The sequence below is a fragment of the Cnephaeus nilssonii genome (genome assembly GCF_951640355.1).
Source record: "Cnephaeus nilssonii genome assembly, chromosome: 16".
Taxonomy (NCBI): domain Eukaryota; kingdom Metazoa; phylum Chordata; class Mammalia; order Chiroptera; family Vespertilionidae; genus Cnephaeus; species Cnephaeus nilssonii.
Genome location: NC_137087.1, coordinates 61360323 through 61380377, shown reverse-complemented (window position 1 = coordinate 61380377; position 20055 = coordinate 61360323). Strand labels below are relative to the sequence as shown.

General features: G+C 64.9%; 1 protein-coding gene across 7 annotated transcripts in view; it reads right to left on the bottom strand.

Annotated features, from left to right (window-relative positions):
* CHST15 (carbohydrate sulfotransferase 15) overlaps nt 1-16651 on the bottom strand; it is a 37622-nt gene extending 20971 nt beyond the window's left edge. For 3 of the 7 annotated variants that reach the window (XR_013814710.1, XM_079793176.1, XM_079793182.1), the window contains exon 1: nt 16519-16651. The gene's annotated coding sequence lies outside the window, so the exon portion shown is untranslated. Of the gene's footprint in view, nt 1-2107; nt 2215-15462; nt 15564-15904; nt 16394-16518 lie in introns of those variants that run through there. The other 4 variants (XM_079793180.1, XM_079793177.1, XM_079793179.1 and 1 more) reach the window with 4 other exon arrangements.
* Nucleotides 16652-20055: the final 3404 nt, after the last annotated feature.

Below are 20055 nucleotides of genomic sequence, written 5' to 3'. Positions count from 1 at the left end.
AGGAACCCCACCGCGGGCCCCGTAACCGAATGCCCCCCGCGTCAGACCGATAAGGGCGTCCGTGTCACCCCAGGAAACACGTGCTGAAGTACCGCAGCCGTAAGCCGACCCGGCAGAAGAGAGGCGTGTGCGGCTTGAGAAGCAATCGGGACGGATTCACACGAATCGCTTCGTGGAGGCGGGACATTCGCGCCTGCCCTCCGGGAGCAGAGAGGAGGCGACGGCGAACAACATCATCGCTCGTTACCGTTTTAACGGGGAAATGGATGGCTCTGAGTTAACCTTTACGGAAACGCAAAGCCGCCTCTGATCAGTCCGTCTGACGCCTCTCTGGGCCGTGGACATGGAAACGCGTGTTCCCACGGAATATCAATCCGTGGACATGGAAACGCGTGTTCCCACGGAATACCAATCCGTGAGCGGAGGAGGGGCCAGTGTTCCCATTCAGCTCCACAACATCCTAAGAGCGCCGCTGAGAGCTGTCGGGAAGGGAGGGTTCAGCCCAAACAATAGATCATCAGGTTCTGTTTCTTCTCTTTTTTTTTAAATATATTTTTATTGATGTTAGAGAGGAAGGGAGAGGGAGAGAGAAACATAAATGGTGAGAGAATCAGCTGCCTCCTGCACACCCGCTACTGGGGATCGAGCCCACAACCCGGGCACGTGCCCTTGATCGGAATCAAACCCAGGCCCTTCGGTCCGCAGGCCGACGCTCTATCCACTGAGCCACACCAGCCAGGGCCTCAGGTTCAGTTTCTAGCTGGAGTTGAATGCTTTCGATCCCAAGGTCTAGTCCATCAACAGAACGGAGCTACCCCGTGGACGGACACTCCCTGGCCCGCCGCGGCGGGAAGCACACCGGGGGCCGTCACAAGGGCGAGGATGCTGACGGCGTGTCTGCTTAGGGACCACAGACAAGTCACGTCCGTGAGGGGCTCTGTATCCGCAAAAGAAGTCCCTGACCACGAGCAGGCCGCACTGCACGAGCTCGGCGCGGGGCCGGCGCCTGGCGGGGACCTTGGCAGTTGCTCACCCTCCCTCCCCCGTTCCTTGGATGTGAGTGGGAATAATCCCGAGACCCCCGGCCGCACTGCTGTGGGCGTACGTGCGCCAGCGCGTGCGAAGCGTTTGGAAGAGCGTCCGTCCATCGGAATACGAGTTAGCTCCTCGCACACACAGCCTGGCCCACAGCTGAGGGCTTGCTAAGCAGCAGCCTAGCACTGTGTTTTAAATATATTTTTATTGATTTCTGAGAGGAAGGGAGAGGGAGAGGGAGAGGGAGAGAAACATCAATGATGAGAATCCTGGATCGGCTGCCTCCTGCACGCCCCCTACTGGGGATGAAGCCCGCAACCCGGGCCTGTGCCCTGACCGGGAATCGAACCCGGGACCCTTCAGTCCGTAGGCCGACACTCCGTCCACTCAGCCACACTGGCCAGGGCGAGTCTAGTCCTACTGAGTGCAGACTGCCGACTGCTTCCATGGCGACCCTCCGTGTAGCCACAGCCCTCCCCACCGAGTGACGGCGCCGTTCCTCCAGCTGAAGGCATGGGGTACGCTTTCCCGCCCCCAGCCCCTCGCGCTGAATTCGGAGACTCGCTTGGCGCACAGGACGCAGCAGGGGCGACCACACGCCGGCCCCAGCCCCACACGCCGGTCCCAGCCCCCCACGCCGGTCCCGGCCCCACACGCCAGCCCCGGCCCCACACGCCAGCCCCGGCCCGGGCAGTGAGGACTGTCGCCCGCCCGGCCCCTTTGCCGTCGCCACGGGAGGGAACGAAGGGCGGCGGCGCGGCCGGGACGGGGAGAGACACGGCCTGGGCCGCCGATCCCTGCGCACACGCGAGCCGTGGCCAGCGGTGGCTCCTGAGTCCCGGGGAGTCTGTGACGGGAGCCTGACCGACGGGCTCCCCCACCAGCAGTGGGCGCGGCCGTCAGACCAGCGTTCTCCACGCAGGAGTTCCGGAGAGCGTGTTCGCATGAGCACGCGAACTGCGGGCCCTTCACCCGCAGACCCAGGGCGCCGGCTGAATCCCCGCCCTGACCGCCGCCGGCCCGGAAACGGATGCTCCCGCCAGGTGGCCGCTGTCCCCACGGCGAGACAGACCTGCCCACGGCTCACCCGGTGCTTTTCCGGCAAAACGCGTTGTGACAACCCCAGCTGCTCCGCTTCGTGGTCCGACAGCTGACCCACGCCCCTCCCGGGAAGAGGCCTGGCTCCTTCCTCTCCCGATCCTGTAACTCCTTCCTCCCCTGGAGCAAGCCCTTCCTGAAGCCGGCGCCTTCGGGCGCAGCCGGCTCTCTCCTTCCTGGCGATGAGCCGCCTCCTCCGGGCTTCGTCTGGAACCGGGGTCCCAACCTGCCGGCCAGCAGGCTCTTCCTGGTTGGCCCAGCGCGGGGACCCGTGGAGCTCGGGGTGTTACTTTACGTGACGGACAGAACACCAATGGCCCATCCAACCTGCACCCGTCGCTGGCCTGGCGCAGGGTCCAGCCGTCCAGCCCGCACCCCACCCCTCGGGAGTCCCTTTGGGGACAGAGCTGCTGTCTCCCCCACAGACACGGGACCGGGAGCCCGGGGAGCCCACGGAGGAGACGCAGGCACCCCCTTCCCTCGCCTTCTCGACCTGGGGCGCCGAGCCTCAAACCGTCTACACGGGCAGGGTCCCTGACGCCCCACCCTTCACTCAGACCCTCGGCACCAGGCCTCCCGCTCAGGCCCGGGTGCCGCTGTGCCTGGCCCGGGGGCGGGGGGGGGGGGGCTGCCCACTGATCGTTTCTACGTTAACGAGGGGGGATTAACGAGGGGAGACGCGAACGACCGGCAGAGCCCAGGGCAGGGCTCGGGCCACCGAGTGACAGACACCGGGCTGAGCGCCCCGTCGGCTGTGCTGGTGATACACCACGGCCATCTCAGCGGAACGCAGGGTCAGCACCCCATTCCACAGACGGGGAACTGACGCGGGGACTCCAGGCCGCGCCCCGCCTCCCCCAGGACAGCGCAGGAGGGAGGGCTGGCCGGGCATCTACAGGCCCCGGAGGCGGCTGCATGGCCTCAGCAAACCCTCCCCACCTGGACCCTCGCCTCTCCCCCCCCCAGCAGGCCGTCGCCCCGTCCACAGGTCGCAAGGGCCCACGGACGCGGTCCCTTCGGTCCTTACTCTGCGCGTGCTGTGGGGGCTCCGACGGCTGCCCCGGCGGACCCTGAGCGCCCGGCAGAGGGGACCTTCTCAGACGAGGGGCCGCTGGGCTCCGGCACATCCGACCACAGAGGAGGGGACTCCAGCGGCCGTCCCACTTCTCCACGCGCAGGGAAGCGAGCGGGAAGACGTGACTGCGCACGGAGCCCGCGTGGGGGCCCGAAGGAGCAGGCGGCCCTGTCCCCACGTGGGTCCCCTCCCGCCCGTTGGCGTGAGTCAGGAAGAGTGGGAAGGTGGCGAGCCGCGGAGACGCCCGGCCCCATGTCCTTCCGGACGGCGGAGGGAGGGGCCGTGCGTAGACACGAGGCTCCCAAGTTCAAACGGCCGCGAACAACGGCCCGCAGGTGTCTGGGACCCCGACGCAGACCTCAGCGGCCGCTCGACTGCCAGGGGCAGGGTGCCTGCCCAGACGCCGCCGGTCGGAATACGTGTCAACACCGTTTTATTTCATAGCCCGCCCCCCCCCCCCACCACACACACACACACACACACACACACACACACGGGCTGCACGCCAGCAAACAGAGTCACCCTGACGGGGTGGCACCAGCCCAGGGGACACACACGGTCACTGACCTGTGACCTGGGCCGGCCACCTAAGCTCTGAGCCCCGGTCCGCCGCCGGGCTGGGCTGTAAATGGACATTCGCCAACCCCATCGAGGAGCGCAGGAGGGCCCGGCCAGCGTGGCTCCGTGGTTGAGCGTCAACCCATGAACCAGGAGGTCAGGGTTCGATTCCCAGTCAGGGCACAGGCCCCGGTTGCAGGCTCCATCCCCGGTGTGGGGTGTGCAGGAGGCAGCCGATCCGTGATTCTCTCTCATCCTTGATGTTTCTCTCTCTCTCCCTTCCTCTCTGAAATCAATAAAAATGTGGGGTTTTTTTGCCCTAGCCGACTTGACTCAGTGGATAGAACGTCAGCCTGCCAACTCAAGGGTCCCAGGTTCGATTCTGGCCAAGGGCACATGCCTGGGTTTCAGGCTCAATCCCCAGTGGGGGTCGTGCAGGAGGCAGCCGATCCATGATTCTCTCTCATCATTGATGTTTCTATCTCTCCTTTTCCCTTCCCCTCTGAAATCAATAAAGAAATATATTTTTTAAAAGTAAATATATATATATATATATATATATATATATTTTTTTTTTTTTTTTTTTTTTTTTTAAAGGATCCCAGGAGGATGAAGGGGAAAATGAAACCGCGCCCAGTGCCGCCTCCGCCCTCCAGGCCTATCCCAGTGTCTCCATGTCTGTCTGTCTGTGCGTCCAGCTGCCTCCCCAGCACCCCCGGCCGGCTGGACCCCGGAACTCCAGCTCACCCTCAGGTGGCAGCCCAGCCCCCCGAAAGCCCAGGTCAGGCCCCTCTCTGTCCCCCCCGCCCCCTCCCACCTGGCCGTGGGCCTGCGGGACCCGCCTCCGCCGTGACCTCGGCGAAGGCTGCAGACATTTCCCGGAGGAAGGACATGAGAAAGGCAGGCCGGAGACCAGCAGCCGCGTCCCACTCCAGCGCCGTCACCAACAGAGAGTCCCCAGGAAATAGAATTTGGAATTCTGCAGGTTTTTGGATTCTGCCTCTCTAGGGTTAGTTCCTTCCCGTGTCACTCAGAACCCATGTCCTGGTACCGATGGCGCCTGCGGCCGTGGTGCTGGCCCGGCTCCACGGGGGACTCTGCTGGGCTGGCCCGGGCTCCTGACACCCCCGAGAGCCCCTGCCCCCCAAGGCCCCTCCCACCCCCAGGCCCCGGGATGCACCTTCTGCCTTCCTTCCGGGGTGCGCTTTCCCACTTAAGAAAACACCAACACGCCGCGTCTCGGTTAATTACAGGGTTCTTATCTGTGGCCAGAAGTTCTGTTATTCCCATTTCGTTTTGTTTTTACCCGTTTTTGTTTTCTGTTGTTGTTTTTTTTCCTTTGGTAACCTTTTACTTTAATTAAATTTATTGGGGTGACACTGGTTCATAAAATTGTATAGGTTTCCAGTGACAATTCCGTGACAGACCCATCATCTGAATATTGCATTGTGTACCCACAAGGCGCTCGCTCAGCCCAGTGTTTCAGGACTGACTTCAGGGCCGAAGGAAGGGAGAAGTCCTCTGCCCTCCGGCTGCTTTTCCTTTCTCTCCGGTAAAGGAAATCTGGAACTGCTCCAAAAACATCAAGTGTTCACCGGCAGCTACACATCCAAATGGCCTCTCTCCTTCCTCCTTCCTTCCTTCTTTTTAATTTTAGTTTTTGGTCCCCCCCCCCCCCCCCCCCGCTTCCTTCCGCTCCTCCGCACTTCGGAAGAGGAGATACCAATTACCCACGTAATCAAATGAGTTCCTCTACTTAATCCATGTAAGGGTTTTACTGGTTTTACGGGTGGGGAAAAGAGACTTTGGGATTAAACAATTACCCACGGCATCACCGGGCGCCAGGGCTGCAAGGGGTGTCGGCCAGCTCTTTCCAGCAGCGGGGGCGGGGGAGGGGGGTGGACAGAAGTTTCTAGAACCTCTTTAGCTTGCAGGCGACGGTCGGACTCACACCCCACGCCCAGACCTGCTGGCATGCCCTGCATGCCTCCTGAGACCACCCCCCCCCCCTCCCCTGACCCGGCAGAAAGGAGAAAGCTGAGCGGTGACACAGCGACCGGGTCATTTTCACGTTCCGAGGACACAGTTACGGCCTGGCCGGACCGCCCTGGGCTGACTCAGTTTTTCTGAAGTTTCCCTCCTTTTTGCTGTTGTAAAACCTCGAGCAAAAAAATGAGTGATTAGGAACAAATGCCCAGGATGCTTCTCCCTGGGAATGGCCACGAGCACTGACTTTACAGTTTAAGAAGGAGACAGAGAGCCCGGCCGGCGTGGCTCAGCGGTTGAGCCTCGACCTATGAACCAGGAGGTCAGGGTTCGATTCCCGGTCAAGGGCACGTGCCGGGGGGAGAGGGGGGTCCTTCCCAGGAGCCTTTGCGAACCCGCACCCTCCAGGCTGCACGGGAGCCCGTCCGTCAGCCCGCGGTCCACACGGCATCCTCTCTGACCAGCTCGGCCCGCTGAGCAAAGCCACGGGCCCTCTCACGTATCACGTTCATGGATGACACGCTCACCCCGGCCGCGCTCAGCGCAGGCCCCTCCTGTGAATTTTACAACCTGACGGGCCCTAACGCTCTCCCGGCCCTTCCGACGGGAGAGTCTCTGCCTGGGACGCGGGATGGTTCATCGCACAGCCCGGACGGGACACCAGGCCCCGCCCCCAGGAGCGCCTGCTCCCTTGGTCTTTACGACCGTCCCCAGCACCCTGCGGCTTCCACACCATTAGCGAGCAAGCGTCCGCTGCCCTTCGTGGTGGACACTGCAAAATCAATCAAGTCCTGGCTGACGAGGCCCTCGCGGCGCGTTCCGGGGCATCTCAGGACGGATGCGCCTGGGAGGCTGACCGCGAGCAGCCCCCACGTGACGCCCTCTGGTTATTAAAGCATCGCGGCCCCGAGTGGGCATGGGTGCGTGGGGAGTTTGCATCTTTAAGAAATCGGTGTGTAGGTGGTTTAATTAAAATATACCGGAGCATAATCCCATCAAACCAAACCAGCCAGCCACAGCATCTGTACGCCCAGCCTCCCTCTGTATCTGTACACCCGGCCTCTGTATCTGTACACCCGGCCTCTGTATCTGTATACCCGGCCTCCCTCTGTATCTGTACACCCGGCCTCCCTCTGTATCTGTGCACCCGGCCTCTCTATCTGTACACCGAGCCTCCCTCTGTATCTGTACACCCGGCCTCTGCATCTGTACACCCGGCCTCTGCATCTGTATCTGTACACCCGGCCTCTGTATCTGTACACCCGGCCTCCCTCTGTATCTGTGCACCCGGCCTCTGTATCTGTACACCCGGCCTCCCTCTGTATCTGTACACCCAGCCTCTGTATCTGTACACCCGGCCTCTGTATCTGTGCACCCGGCCTCTGTATCTGTGCACCCGGCCTCTGTATCTGTACACCCAGCCTCTGTATCTGTGCACCCGGCCTCCCTCTGCATCTGTGCACCCGGCCAGCCTCTGTATCGGTGCACCCAGCCAGCCGTCTTACCGCCTGAGCCCCTCAGGGGGACCGGGGTTTACTCAGAGCTCATCAGGGAGCACATGCAGGGTAACTGGACTGACCCGAGGACCCGAATCCAATCCTGGCTCCGTGTGGCCTCTCTGGGCCTCAGTCTCCCCCCTTTGTAGTGGGGCTGGGCTACGTTTCCCCGAAGGCCTATCCGAGCTCTAGGATGCATAGAATTCGGAGGGGCAGCGGAACGCCGTCTGAGAATCCAGCCTTCTCCGGGCCCAGAGAGAGGGCGTGGGAGAAAGCGCATCGACCTTGTTCCGAAGAGCAAGGAAACGGGGTCTCCTCAGCCAGAGCCTGGGCAGAGGCGGGGCACAGAGCGGGGCACAGAGGCGGGGCACAGAGCGGGGCACAGAGCGGGGCACAGAGCGGGGCACAGAGGCGGGGCACAGAGCGGGGCACAGAGCGGGACACAGAGCGGGGCACAGAGCGGGGCACAGAGTGGGGCACAGAGCGGGGCACAGAGGCGGGGCACAGAGGCGGGGCACAGAGCGGGGCACAGAGCGGGGCACAGAGCGGGACACAGAGCGGGGCACAGAGCGGGGCACAGAGGCGGGGCACAGAGCGGGGCACAGAGCGGGGCACAGAGCCTGGGCAGAGGCGGGGCACAGAGCGGGACACAGAGCGGGGCACAGAGCGGGGCACAGAGCGGGGCACAGAGCGGGGCACAGAGCGGGACACAGAGCGGGGCACAGAGCGGGGCACAGAGCGGGGCACAGAGCGGGACACAGAGCGGGGCACAGAGCGGGACACAGAGCGGGGCACAGAGCGGGGCACAGAGCGGGGCACAGAGCGGGACACAGAGCGGGGCACAGAGCGGGGCACAGAGGCGGGGCACAGAGCGGGGCACAGAGGCGGGGCACAGAGCGGGGCACAGAGCGGGACACAGAGCGGGGCACAGAGCGGGGCACAGAGCGGGGCACAGAGGCGGGGCACAGAGCGGGGCACAGAGCGGGACACAGAGCGGGGCACAGAGCGGGGCACAGAGCGGGACACAGAGCGGGGCACAGAGCGGGGCACAGAGCGGGACACAGAGCGGGGCACAGAGGCGGGGCACAGAGCGGGGCACAGAGCGGGGCCCAGAGGCGGGGCCCAGAGGCGGGGCCCAGAGCGGGGCACAGAGCGGGGCACAGAGGCGGGGCACAGAGGCGGGGCCCAGAGCGGGGCCCAGAGGCGGGGCCCAGAGCGGGGCCCAGAGCGGGGCACAGAGGCGGGGCACAGAGGCGGGGCACAGAGCGGGGCACAGAGGCGGGGCACAGAGCGGGGCACAGAGGCGGGGCCCAGGGAAACGCCCGCCCGGGAGCTCGGCAGCGGCTTCTCTCACAGGAGCCGGAGAGGGAGCACCAACAGACAGAGAGAACGTGCCCGTCCACACACAACACGGCACCTGGCCGGAGGAGGATGGCGTGCCACACGGATCGCCGCGTGGAGGAGCCGTGGGAACGCGCCGAGGGAAGGAAGCCGGGCCCACGGAAGCACCTGCTGGCAGCCTGGGTCGTGTGAACTCCGGCGGAGAGGGGAGAGGAAGTGCACTTCCCGCCGCCTAGGGCTGGGGGGCTGGGGGGCTGGGGGGGTCACGAGGGGCTGAGGGCTGAGGGCCACAGGCTTCCTGTCTGACCTGAGGACACGGTCTCACCGGGAAGGCGGTTCCGGTTGTGTTCACGTCTGTGAAAATACAAAAGCCACTGACGGGCACCCTTTCAATGGGCGGAGTGGCTGTGTGAGTGACAGCTCAATGAAGCTGTTTGTGAAGAGAAAGGCTGGCACAGAAGCATGGCACAGACCGACGGGTTTCAGGGGTAAGGCAGGGTGGAGCGGGAAGCTGGGGAACTTACATGCATGCGTGCATCACCCATGGACACAGACTACAGTGCGGGGAGGGCCGGCTGCAGGGTGGACAGGGTTCATGGGAAAAAACAAAGGGACATCCGTAATGCTTTCCACAATAAAGATAAACTTAAATTAAAAACAAATAAATAAAGAGAATGGGTTCAATGGGCAAAAGGTCTGATCCAGGATTTTAAAATAACAAATCAGATGAAAAAAAGTAAATCAGGTGAGAATTTTGTCACACTCACTCATACACACCAACACTCACACACATGCACGCTCACACACACACTCACACATGCACACACACACACAGACCCTCTGAACAGCTCTGCGGCTTCCCAGCGGGCGGCAGGCACGAAGCTGGTTCCCGTGGGCCGATCCGCTCCGAGCCCAGGAGAACAGAACGGCACTCGAGGGGCCTGCGCTCCCTGTTGCTGGGTTCCCGTTTCAACAGCCAAAGCGAATTCCTTTCCTGCCGCCCAAATGGCAACCGGGGCCTCATCTCCTTTTAATGCATCAGTTTTACCCTCTGAGCCAGACTGTGCCCCTTCAAAGGCCCGGGACCGGCACCCGGCAGCGCCCGCAGATGCATTTTTTTTGGCTGGAAGGGTTCTGAGGAGGCCCCACGCCTCGGCTCCCACCCGGCTTCTCCCGGAGCCGCTGCACAGGGGCCGGGAGGGCTTTCCGGAGTCGGGAAGACGGAGCTGTCCGCGCCCCCCCGCCGCCCCCACCTACCCCCATCCCCCCGCTCATCGCTCAAGCGTCCCCGCTGCAACTCTCCTGCAGCTTCGGCGTCCTCAGCCGCTGTCCCCGGGCGTGAGAGCAGCGGCCTTGGCGTGGGCTGCGCGGCTTCCGGGAACAGTCTTCACTGGGACGGTGACAGCCAGAAGGGTCCCATCACCGAGGGCCAGGCTAACGCTGAAGTTCAAGAACCCCTGGCGCACAGGAAGTGGGGCCTCGCCGAGGACACGCCGTTTCTGAGCCACGTCTCCCCGGCAAAGCCTCCTCCGGGGACGGAACGTGCGCTGAGGGGGCACAGGACGGCCCAACGGGGTCCCGCCTTAGCCCAGCCGCACGCCCGGCCGCGGGGGCCAGCGCCGCAGGGGGCAGGGAGGAGTGGCCCCGGGCCGGTGCGGGCAAAGCAGGGACAGCCAGCCAGGGCCACGGCGAGGACTGGGCACTGCCGGACCCACTGCCGCTGTGCCACCTGCCCCAGCCCGTGGTGACGGGAGGCTGCAGGTGGGGAACGCGGGCCTGTGGGCTGCCCCAACCAGGGGGGCCCTCCCCACAGACCACGGGCCGAGACTCGGGGGGGAGAGGGTTCCTGTCGAGAGCTGCCACCGAGCATTTCGAGAACAGCTCACACACACTCACATACATACACACACATACACTCACACACATATATTCTCACACACACTCACACACATACACACACTCACATACTCACATTCTCACACTCACACACACACTCACACACACTCACACACACTCACACACATTCACACATATTCTCTCACACACACACACTCACACACACGTACACACACTCACACACACTCACACATATTCTCTCACACACACACACACTCACACACACGTACACTCACACACACAAACATTCTCACACACTCTCACACACACACACACTCACATACTCACACTCACACACATATTCTCACACACACACATATTCTCTCACACACACACACTCTCACACACACACACATATTCTCACACACACACTCACACACTCGCACACTCATACTCACTCAGACACACACCCCTGCAATGCCTGGCCCAGCCCCACCGCAGCCCCGAGCCTCCCTCCAAGCTGAGGTGGCGGCCAGAGCGGTGGGAGACCTGCCGCCATCGCGTGTCTGACAGACCGGCTGTTCTTCTTGGGAAAGTTTGGGGTCAGCTGCTCCCGAGACGCTGAGGGAGGAAGACACCCCAGAGGCCTCGGAGTTTAGCCCGCAACCAGAAACCCAGATTCCCTGCTCCCCACCCCCACCCAGGCCACAGAGAGGACACCACCCCCGTTCTCCTCAGCACCTTCCTAAAGCAACACAAGTCTGCAATTCGGGGTCCAGGGAACGGAGGGCGGGGAGCCCAAGGTCCCGGGGGGCCTCGGCCAATGCCTCGCCCTCCGACGTGGCTGCAGGTGAGAAGTGTGTGGGGGGCAACACATTCCCCGGGGGAACCCTGCTCTCCTAACCCTGAGACCCCGCCCCCATGTGAGCAGGGTCACAGACCAGAGGAAATGTCCCTCCCCAGACTCGGGGTCTGGCCTGGGGCCTGGACGTGACGGTCCCGGCAAGTGCACGCCCGGCCACGCTTCACGCCTTTAATGCAAACACGTTCCACACGAGACGCACGGACCCTGGAGACGAGCTGGCTCTCCCGCCAGGAGGACCCCCAGGCCCACTTCCCCGGGCAGGTGGCTCCTGCTCGGATTCCTGAACCCTCACCCCAGGTCCATGCTATCCCCCCCCTTCCCCCCCCCCCCCAAGACGCTCAGGACACAAAAAGCTGTGGTCTCTACCTTTTCCTCGCCCAGAAACCAAACGCCAGGAAATCCCAGGTCATCCCGTTCAGCGCTGGACGCCTCCGGACACTTAGTGACGAGCGTGAACTCGCCTGCACCCATGGGGGACCTCTCCCTGTCCTCTGGGTGCACCCCCAGGAACCCACAAAGTCCCGGGCACCCTTGGTGCAGCAGAAATGGGCTTTTGAAAGAACAGGAGGGCTCCACGCTCGCCTCCCCCGCTGCTGGCCTCCACGGGGACTCAGCCCCGGGCTGACCACACCCGGGGGCGGCACACATAACGGGCAGGTGCGGCCTCACCCACCTCCATCGGCGCCAGGCGTCCGCAGCCCCAGGCGGGCGGACAGCGCTTCCAGGCCTCAGGCGACGAGGGGTGAGACCTCTCAGACCCCCAAACGCAGGGCCCAACCTCCGGGCAGGTGCCCAGCACCCAGGGTGGCCTGGGGGGGCCACCCCCTCGCATGGCCCTTCCCCCTCCGAGGCCGCAGGGAGCAGCGGACCCGCGGGCGCACCTTCCACGTCAAGAGAAGCCGTGAGCCCCGGTCCCGCGCAGCGTGGGCACAGCAGGCGCCGGCTGGGCCTGGGACTCCCCACGCGGGGCGTCTGCCGGCACCTGGGCGGCAAGGCTGCCGGTTCCGTATTTTCATCACAAACACGACTCTGGAAAGCGGCCAAGATTCCCCTGGGACACACCTCTGCTTTTGAGGCTCCGCCGCCGGCTTCCTTCCGAGCGAGCGCCCGCCCGCCGAGGCCTCCACCGGGATGCGTGCTAGGAACCTAACGCAGGTGTCACGCACAGCCTGCTCCGGGCTCCAGGTGACCTTCCAAAGCCACTCGCACACTTCCAGCAACAGCCCCCGCCGGCCTCTGCCCGAGTTCATCCGCGGGAACGCAGCCGGCCAGACCCTAGCCAGACCCCGCCTGACCCAGCCTGACCCCAGCCTGACCCCAGCCAGGCCCCAGCCTGACCCCAGCCTGACCCAGCCTGACCCCAGTCCGACCCAACCTGACCCCAGCCTGACCCCGCCAGACCCCAGCCTGACCCAGCCTGACCCCAGCCTGACCCCAGCCTGACCCAGCCTGACCCCAGCCAGACCCCAGCCCAACCCAGCCTGACCCCAGCCTGACCCCAGCCAGGCCCCAGCCTGACCCAGCCAGACCCCAGCCTGACCCAGCCTGACCCCAGCCAGGCCCCAGCCTGACCCCAGCCTGACCCAGCCTGACCCCAGTCAGACCCAACCTGACCCCAGCCTGACCTAGCCTGACCCCAGCCTGACCCAGCCTGACCCCAGCCTGACCTAGCCTGACCCCAGCCTGACCCAACCTGACCCCAGCCTGACCCAACCTGACCCCAGCCTGACCCAGCCTGACCCAGCCAGACCCCAGCCCTCCGCAGCGCCCGCCGAGGGCCTCGAGCGCAGCTGTGTGCCCAGCCCTCTGCCCAGATGGAGAAACAGCCCAGCGAGTGAAGCAACCAGGTGCTGCGGGTCCGGGCCTGACGGAGTCCGCGCCGCCCGGTGAGGGAGAACATGCAGACGTCATGCATCCCACCCCACCCGAGAAACATCCATGAAAACTGCACGTGCAAGTTCAGGGGCTCAGAGACACCCCAGCCCTGGTTCTGAGCATTCCAGGGAACCACAGAGCCCTGTGTGCTGAGCACCCCGACGCCAGGCCCGGCTCCGAGCGCGTGGCAGGTGCTAGCGTGTGCTCAGGAGGCCGCTCCGAGGCCAGGCTGCGGGGTGGGCTCGAACACGCCAGCCGGGCTCCACGCACCTCCAGGCCGAGCCGCGGCAGCAGCATTATGTAACTCTGATGCTCCAGTTCCCGCTCCCCCTGCTGAGTGCCGCCCCCCCCCCCCCCACCCAGCGTGCTGCCCCCACGCACCTGGCCGCCCGCCCCGGGGGGACAGTCTCACGGCAGAGCCGCTGCTGCTGATGCAAGACGCGCCCGCGTTTCCTCCCCGGCCCTTTCGCAACCGGCAGACCGGGAACGCTTGCCACTGCCGCCACCCCCACTTCCACTCTGGGTCACGCCCGCCTCCCCCGAAGCCGTGATTGTCACTCACCCCACCCACTCCCTCCTCCTCCGCTCTCTCTCTGCCTGCCCTCAGAGCTGCGCTCTGGGATCTCCGAGGGCCCCCCAAACTCCGACCGAGACCCGGGGCACCTGTGACCGGCCGGCACAGGCAGCTGGGAGCCAGCGGGAACCCACAAGCGGCAGCAGTTTTGTGGTCAACCGGCTTCCCCCCCGACGCCCCAACTTACAAACACCTGTTGGCCCAACTCACACCACACCTTTGCTCCTCCTCCCGGGCACCTGGGCTGAAGCACCTGGGGGGGGGGGGGGTGACCCTGCCACATCTCTGACGTGGGGCGCTCTCCCCAGTAAACAAACACCGGGCTGACGCCAAGCTCCCACCTCCGGCAGGCCCCCCCCCCCCCTCTGCTCGGCTTCTAGAATCCGAGCCCACACTTCATTCCAGGCTTGAGAATTCTCTGGAACATTAACAAGACCTGTCTAGGCCGTTTCCTCCCCCACGGCTGGAGCCGAGTCCACGCTGCCTTCTCTAGGGGGCGTCCCGGGCTCACCCGTCAGGGCAGCCCCAGCCTCCACGCCCCGTCCCCCTGGTGCCGGTCAGGCCCTGCATGGCCACGGCCTCACCATAAACCAGCACCAACCCAAAGCGGCTGGTGGTGCAGGTTCAAAGGGCCTGGGGCTCGCCCGGCCAGGTGGCTCAGTGGTTGAGCACTGACCTGTGAACCAGTGGTTTGATTCCCGGCCAGGGCACATTCCCGGGGGTGCAGCTCCATCCCCAGCAGGGGGCGTGCAGGAGGCAGCCCATCCATGATTCTCTCTCATCGTTGATGTTTCTCTCTCTCCCTCTCCCTTCCTCTCTGAAATCAATAAAAAATATATTTAAAATAAAAAAGACTACCTGCCACTCGTTCAGGACGATTAGAAAAACTTTCTTGGTAAAAACGGCCTCGTGCACCCAGCGTGTTTATTCCGATGCCCTTACACACAACCACCTTGATCTGCTGTGGATCCATCACACGTCCTGCTCCGACACCGTGTGTAAAACTATGGCCATCAAGTGCCCGCCGGGAGGGAGGGCTCCTGGTTTTGCAATGGGGTTGGGGGGCCCAGGCGGGGGGGCCCCTCTGCTCAGCCTCCAGCGCCCCGAGATCCAACCTCATCCGGAAAGCTCCGGGCCCTTAACGCACCCACCGTGAACCCAGCCAAGGCCGGGCCCGGGGACACGGGAGCCCCAGGAGCGGGTCTCAGCCCGCCTCCCGCCTCCGCCTCCGCCTCCTCCTCCCCCGAGGCCGGCAGCCCGGCCCCGTCGTGCGCCTTCAGCACCGGCGCTCCGGCCGCGCGGGCCGCCCTGGGCCGACGGGGGCCGCGGGCACCTGGGCACCCCGGACCGCGCCGGGCGGCAGGGCAGCCGCGCCCAGCACCCGCGGCTCCGAATCCTGACACGCACACGCGTGCCCGCGCGGCCGATCCCATCCGTGCGCCCGGAGGAGTCGGCAGGCGCTTCCGCGGCTCCGCATTCATTTCCCCACGCGCAAGGCTCCCGGGCGCGGGCGCCTCCATCCCGCGACCCCAGGGGCTCCCAGGGCGCCAAGGACCGCCCCCCGCCCCCCCATCCTCCCACGGTCACCGTCCTCTCCACCCGCGCGCACAGCCCAGCAGACTCGCGCTCCATCACGACCGCAGCGTTGCCCCGCGCCGCGGCAACCGCCCCCCCGGCTCCCCACGGCCCGCCGCCCCCCCAACCCCCGCCGCGCCACTCTGACCTGCCGCTCGGCTCGTCGGGGACCCCGAGCCGCCGCCGAGAAGTGCCGGCAACTCCGGAGCCTCGCCACCGGGCGGCCGCGGCTGGGCGCGGGGAGGAGGCGGAGGCGGAGGCGGAGGCGGAGGCGGAGGGAGGGGGCGGCGCCGAGAGCAAAAGTTCAGGCCGCTCGGGCCTGGCCACGCCCCCGTCTCCGCCCAGGCCCGCCCCGCGGTCCCCACCCCCGGACCCCCCGCCCCCCGCCCCCACACGCCCCCTCCGCCTAGAGCAGCCGCGACACCGGAGTCGGGGGTCGAGGGGTGGCTCCGAGCCAGAGCGGGGCGAGTGGCCGGTGCCCACCTACCGGCCTCGCCGGCGCCCGAAACTTCCCCGAAGTGCGCGGCGGAGCAGAGCGCCCGGCCAGGGAACCCCGCCCCCAGCCCCACCGCCCCCACCCCCGCGCTCACCGGGCTGTGTGTCCGTCCGCCTTCCGCCTGCAGCCTCCCGAGCGGGTGGCGCTACGCCCGGGACCGTCTGTTTTGGGTCAGCCGACCCGGGATCGCCCCGCGGCGTGCGCCCCCCGCAGGCCTCGGGCTGTCCACAGCGCCACCTCCCCGGCGCCAGGTCCCCGGTCCCCCGGCTCCGGCGGCTTCCACTCCGGCAGGGAGAGGGCGTGCGGGCCCCGGCGCAGCCGCCGGCCAGCCCTTCCCGTGGGCGCCGGGCGCGCGGGGCTGCCATCGCACCGCCAGGACCGGCGGCGAGGGCACGGCCTTCCTGGGGACCGCGGGAGCCTCGTGGAGACCGGGCCGCGGAGCAGCACCGGGCCCAGACCGGCCTCGGCTCGGCGCGCTCGCAAGTTCATTGTCTGCCGGGGCCGCCGCCGCCGCCACCAGCGCGCCGGGAGCGCCGCGGGGATTGAGGCTGCGCACGGCCTCCGCCGCCCGGGACGCCCTCCGCCCAGCGCGGCCGGGCCGCCGCCGGCGCTGCGGGGCGGGCACGCTGCGGGGCGCGGGAGCCCGGAACCAGACGCCTCCCCCCGACCCGCCCCGCGCCACCCCCGCGCCCGGCCCCCAACTTGTACCTGCGAAAACCGAGCGCAGCCCGGGGGCCTCTGCGGCGCCGGCTCCGCGGGAGCGCGCCCAGCCCCGCGCCGCGAGCCCGGCATCCAGGCGCGTCAACCTGCCGGCCGGGCGGGCGGGCGGGCGCAGGAAGGAAAAGTTTGGGAGTGGCGCGCGGAGGGCGCAGGAAACGGCCCGGCGAACCGCCCCCGCCGCCGGCCGCGCGGACACGCCGCAGCCCGGGGCCGGACTGTGAGACCCAGGCGGGCGCCGGGCGCTGGGTCTGGTCCCGCCCCCTCCCCGCCGGGTAAACACGGGGGGTGCGATGCGGTGATTTCAAACAGAAAGAAAAAAACCGAGACCCCGGGAGTCTGCCAGCGACCCCCCCCCGCCGGAGGCATTTTTAACGACGCGGCGGGTGGAGCCAGCCCCGCGCACTGGGCGGCCGGGCCGCGCCGCGGGTGGGTCCTGCGCCCCCGGCCGGCCGGGCTGCGTTCGCATCCCCAGGAGGCTCCGGGCTCCCGGGCCCAGCGCCTCGGCTGCCACGGGGAGGGGAGGCTGGCGGGACCGGAGCGCCGCCGCAGAGGCCCGAGGCGGCCGCCCCAGGAAACCACCTGGGCTGCCCGAGGTCAGGGTTCCCCGGGTTCTGCTCTGAGGACGCCACCCGTTAGAGAAAAGGCACTTTGAATCCGGGGAGACTGGGCTCCAGGGGCGCTCAGAGCCCCACAGCCAGCAGGTCCGAGGGGCAGAAACGAGCCCTTGTCTCCGGGCGCGCCGCCCTTTGCCGGCCCACGTTCCCGGGGCCGCGGTCCAGAGCCCTCCTTAAAGCACCCCAAGTGGGGCCTAGAGTGCCTGCTCAGCGTGCAGCCTGCACACCGCTAGGGGGCGCCTCCTGACAGTGTCCTACCCCCCCTTCCTCTTTCTTTCTGAAAAACATGATCTTTATTGCTGAGGCTTCATCTCAGCCCCCCACCGAGGGTACCCTGCCTGGAGGGGACCACCTTCCGTTCAGTGTCCAAGCGGCTCATGCAGCGTCACACTCAGGATGGAACCCCACCTGGGGAGATGGGGAGCGAGGGGAATTCTTCAAAACTGTCTCCTGTGTTTCCGCAAATAATGCCTCTTACATAAAACCTACACAGGAAGGTGACTGCAGCCACGCGCCAGCCCTGGACTCTCAGCCCCGACTGCTTTTTCCACACAGACAGACGCCTGGGTGATTTTTATTCATCATCATTATTTTTTTTTTAAACAAAACTCTTTTTCTGGAAATACAATGAGCTGCTTTTTTGCAGGGTTCACAACTCCCCATAGATGGTGATGCCATTTTTCAAGGTCTTACCCAGGCTGTGGCTCGGGGGCTTATTTATTAGCTCCCAAGCAAAGCCTGCCTTTCAGGGCGGTTTATGTGCCCGAGTAATTGCATCGGGGGACGCGGGGCAGGGCGCCGGGAAAAGGGCCGGGTGTACGTGCGTCTGCAAGGAAGGCCCCGGGCCAGGCAGCTGTCAGCCCGGCGTGTGCGCCGGGTTTAAACAAACACAGGGAAAGTTCTATGGAAACGGGAGGAGGAAATCCCTTCTGTGGGGCATGCGGAACATTACCGCACAGGCCGCCCGCCCCCCGTCTTTCCTCGCCTCTCCAAGCGCACACGGGCTCCCCATGGAGGTGGCACTGGGCCCACCCAGATCCCTGTCACGTTCCGGGGTCAGGAATCACGTCTGACGTGGAGCAAATTGTTTCTGAGTGAAATCACGGAGCCACTTTGATACCAATTCTACCAGGGACTTGGCCAAGGTATTTTATACACGTGCCGGAGATTAACTGGGGCGGGGGGGAGGGGAGGGGGGCGCACGTTTTCCCCCTCAACATTCATTTCAAAAAATACCCAAGAACTGCGCTTGAGCCTGTGATTCCGGAGAGAGTCGAGAGAACGCCCGCACGCCAGGCGTGGCTGAAGGAGGGGGTGATGGATAGATATACGGACGAGTAACTGTGAGAGGGGCTGACGCCGACACGACGTTAGCAAGTCAGGGGTGGGAAAATGCAGCTCTCTGAGAAAATACAGGTCCCTTCCCCATATGCACGCTGGTAGGATGCCGGGATTCCGGAGTTAAATCACTTGGGTTCAAACCTGCGTCCCATACCTGCCAGCTGAGTGACGCTGGGTCTCAGTTGGGGCTTATAGTAGCACCTCCCAGTGGTAGATGGAATTATCGACCCCCTGGCGGGGACGACTGGCCCACACCCTTGTCACAGTCTCAGAGTGCGTGGGTGACCTGCTTCGGACAAGGAGAGGCGGGGGCTTGTGACTGAAGCAGAGGCTGGACGCATGTTGCGGGCTGGGCCTGCTCTCGGTGGTGCCTGTGGCCCAGCATGAGAAGACTATGTCCCAAGGAGGCTCCAGAAGGAACACACGTGGAGTACACCTGAACTCAGCGTGCAGGCTGAAGCCGAGTCACCCCACCTACAGCTGGACTCAACTGCCCCAGCTGACCTACGGACCCATGGGGGGGCGGGGAATGCCTGCTGTAAGCCAGTAAATGCTGGAGTTTTGTTACACAGCAGCGTTGCGGCAGTCGCTGACTGGTGCACTCCCTCCGTGGGCTGGTGAGAAGATTAGTGAGCACCTATTGACAAATACTAAGCACAATTAATTCTTGGGACTTGGAAAGAGCTCAGAAACATGAGCTCTTATTAGCAATCAACATATTGACAGTAGTTTTGCACAGCGACATCACAGTTTTTTAACTGATGGATTGAACCGGTGAATAAGGATTACTTGACTAAAGATGCTCTAAGAGCAAGGACATCACAAAGCTGGAAGACCAGGCACCAGCCATGATCCCCCAGTCGCATTTACTCGCTCTTTTCATTCATTCAGCAGGTGGCCCCTGGTCACCTGCTCGGTGCCACACGCTGTAGCGGATGTTGGAGCCGCTAAGGTGACCAAGCCTCCATCCCCAGCCACGGGTGGGACCACAGGGCCCCACCTGTGACAGGCACTCTGCTGGGCCTTTCTGCTACGTCATCGGACCCTCCTGACAGCATGGCGAGCCAATGTTACTTAGACCCAATTTTTCAGGCAAGAAGGCCGGGGCTCAGAAGCCAAACAGCATCGGAAAAGGACCAAGGCCACTCGACCAGCGTGTGCCGGTGCCGGTGAATTCAAGGTCACAGCGGAGACACCGGAGGAGAGAGCGGTGAGAGCAGAGAAAGGCGTGAGCCCGCGGGGTCGCTGTCTACATCGCACGTGCTGGGCGCCGGGATGCTGAGGCTCCGAGGCCTGGCCCTGCTCCTGCCACAGCCCTCGGTGAGACCCTGGCCCCTCCCCGGCCCCCACTTCCTCCGACCGAGGGCCATCACCCTGAAAGCTGCACTGGGGGGTTAGAGAGCTGTCGGCAGGGGGGTGCGGGGAGCCGGTCCATTTCCGGGGTGCGAAGGGGTCGGAATCACAGTCCTGGCAACGGCTCCAGCAGCGAGAGCGGGGACAGCGGACGGCTTACGAGGAAAGGAGACGAGGCCAGGCCTTGGGCACCACTATCCCGGCCCCGCTCGGCAGA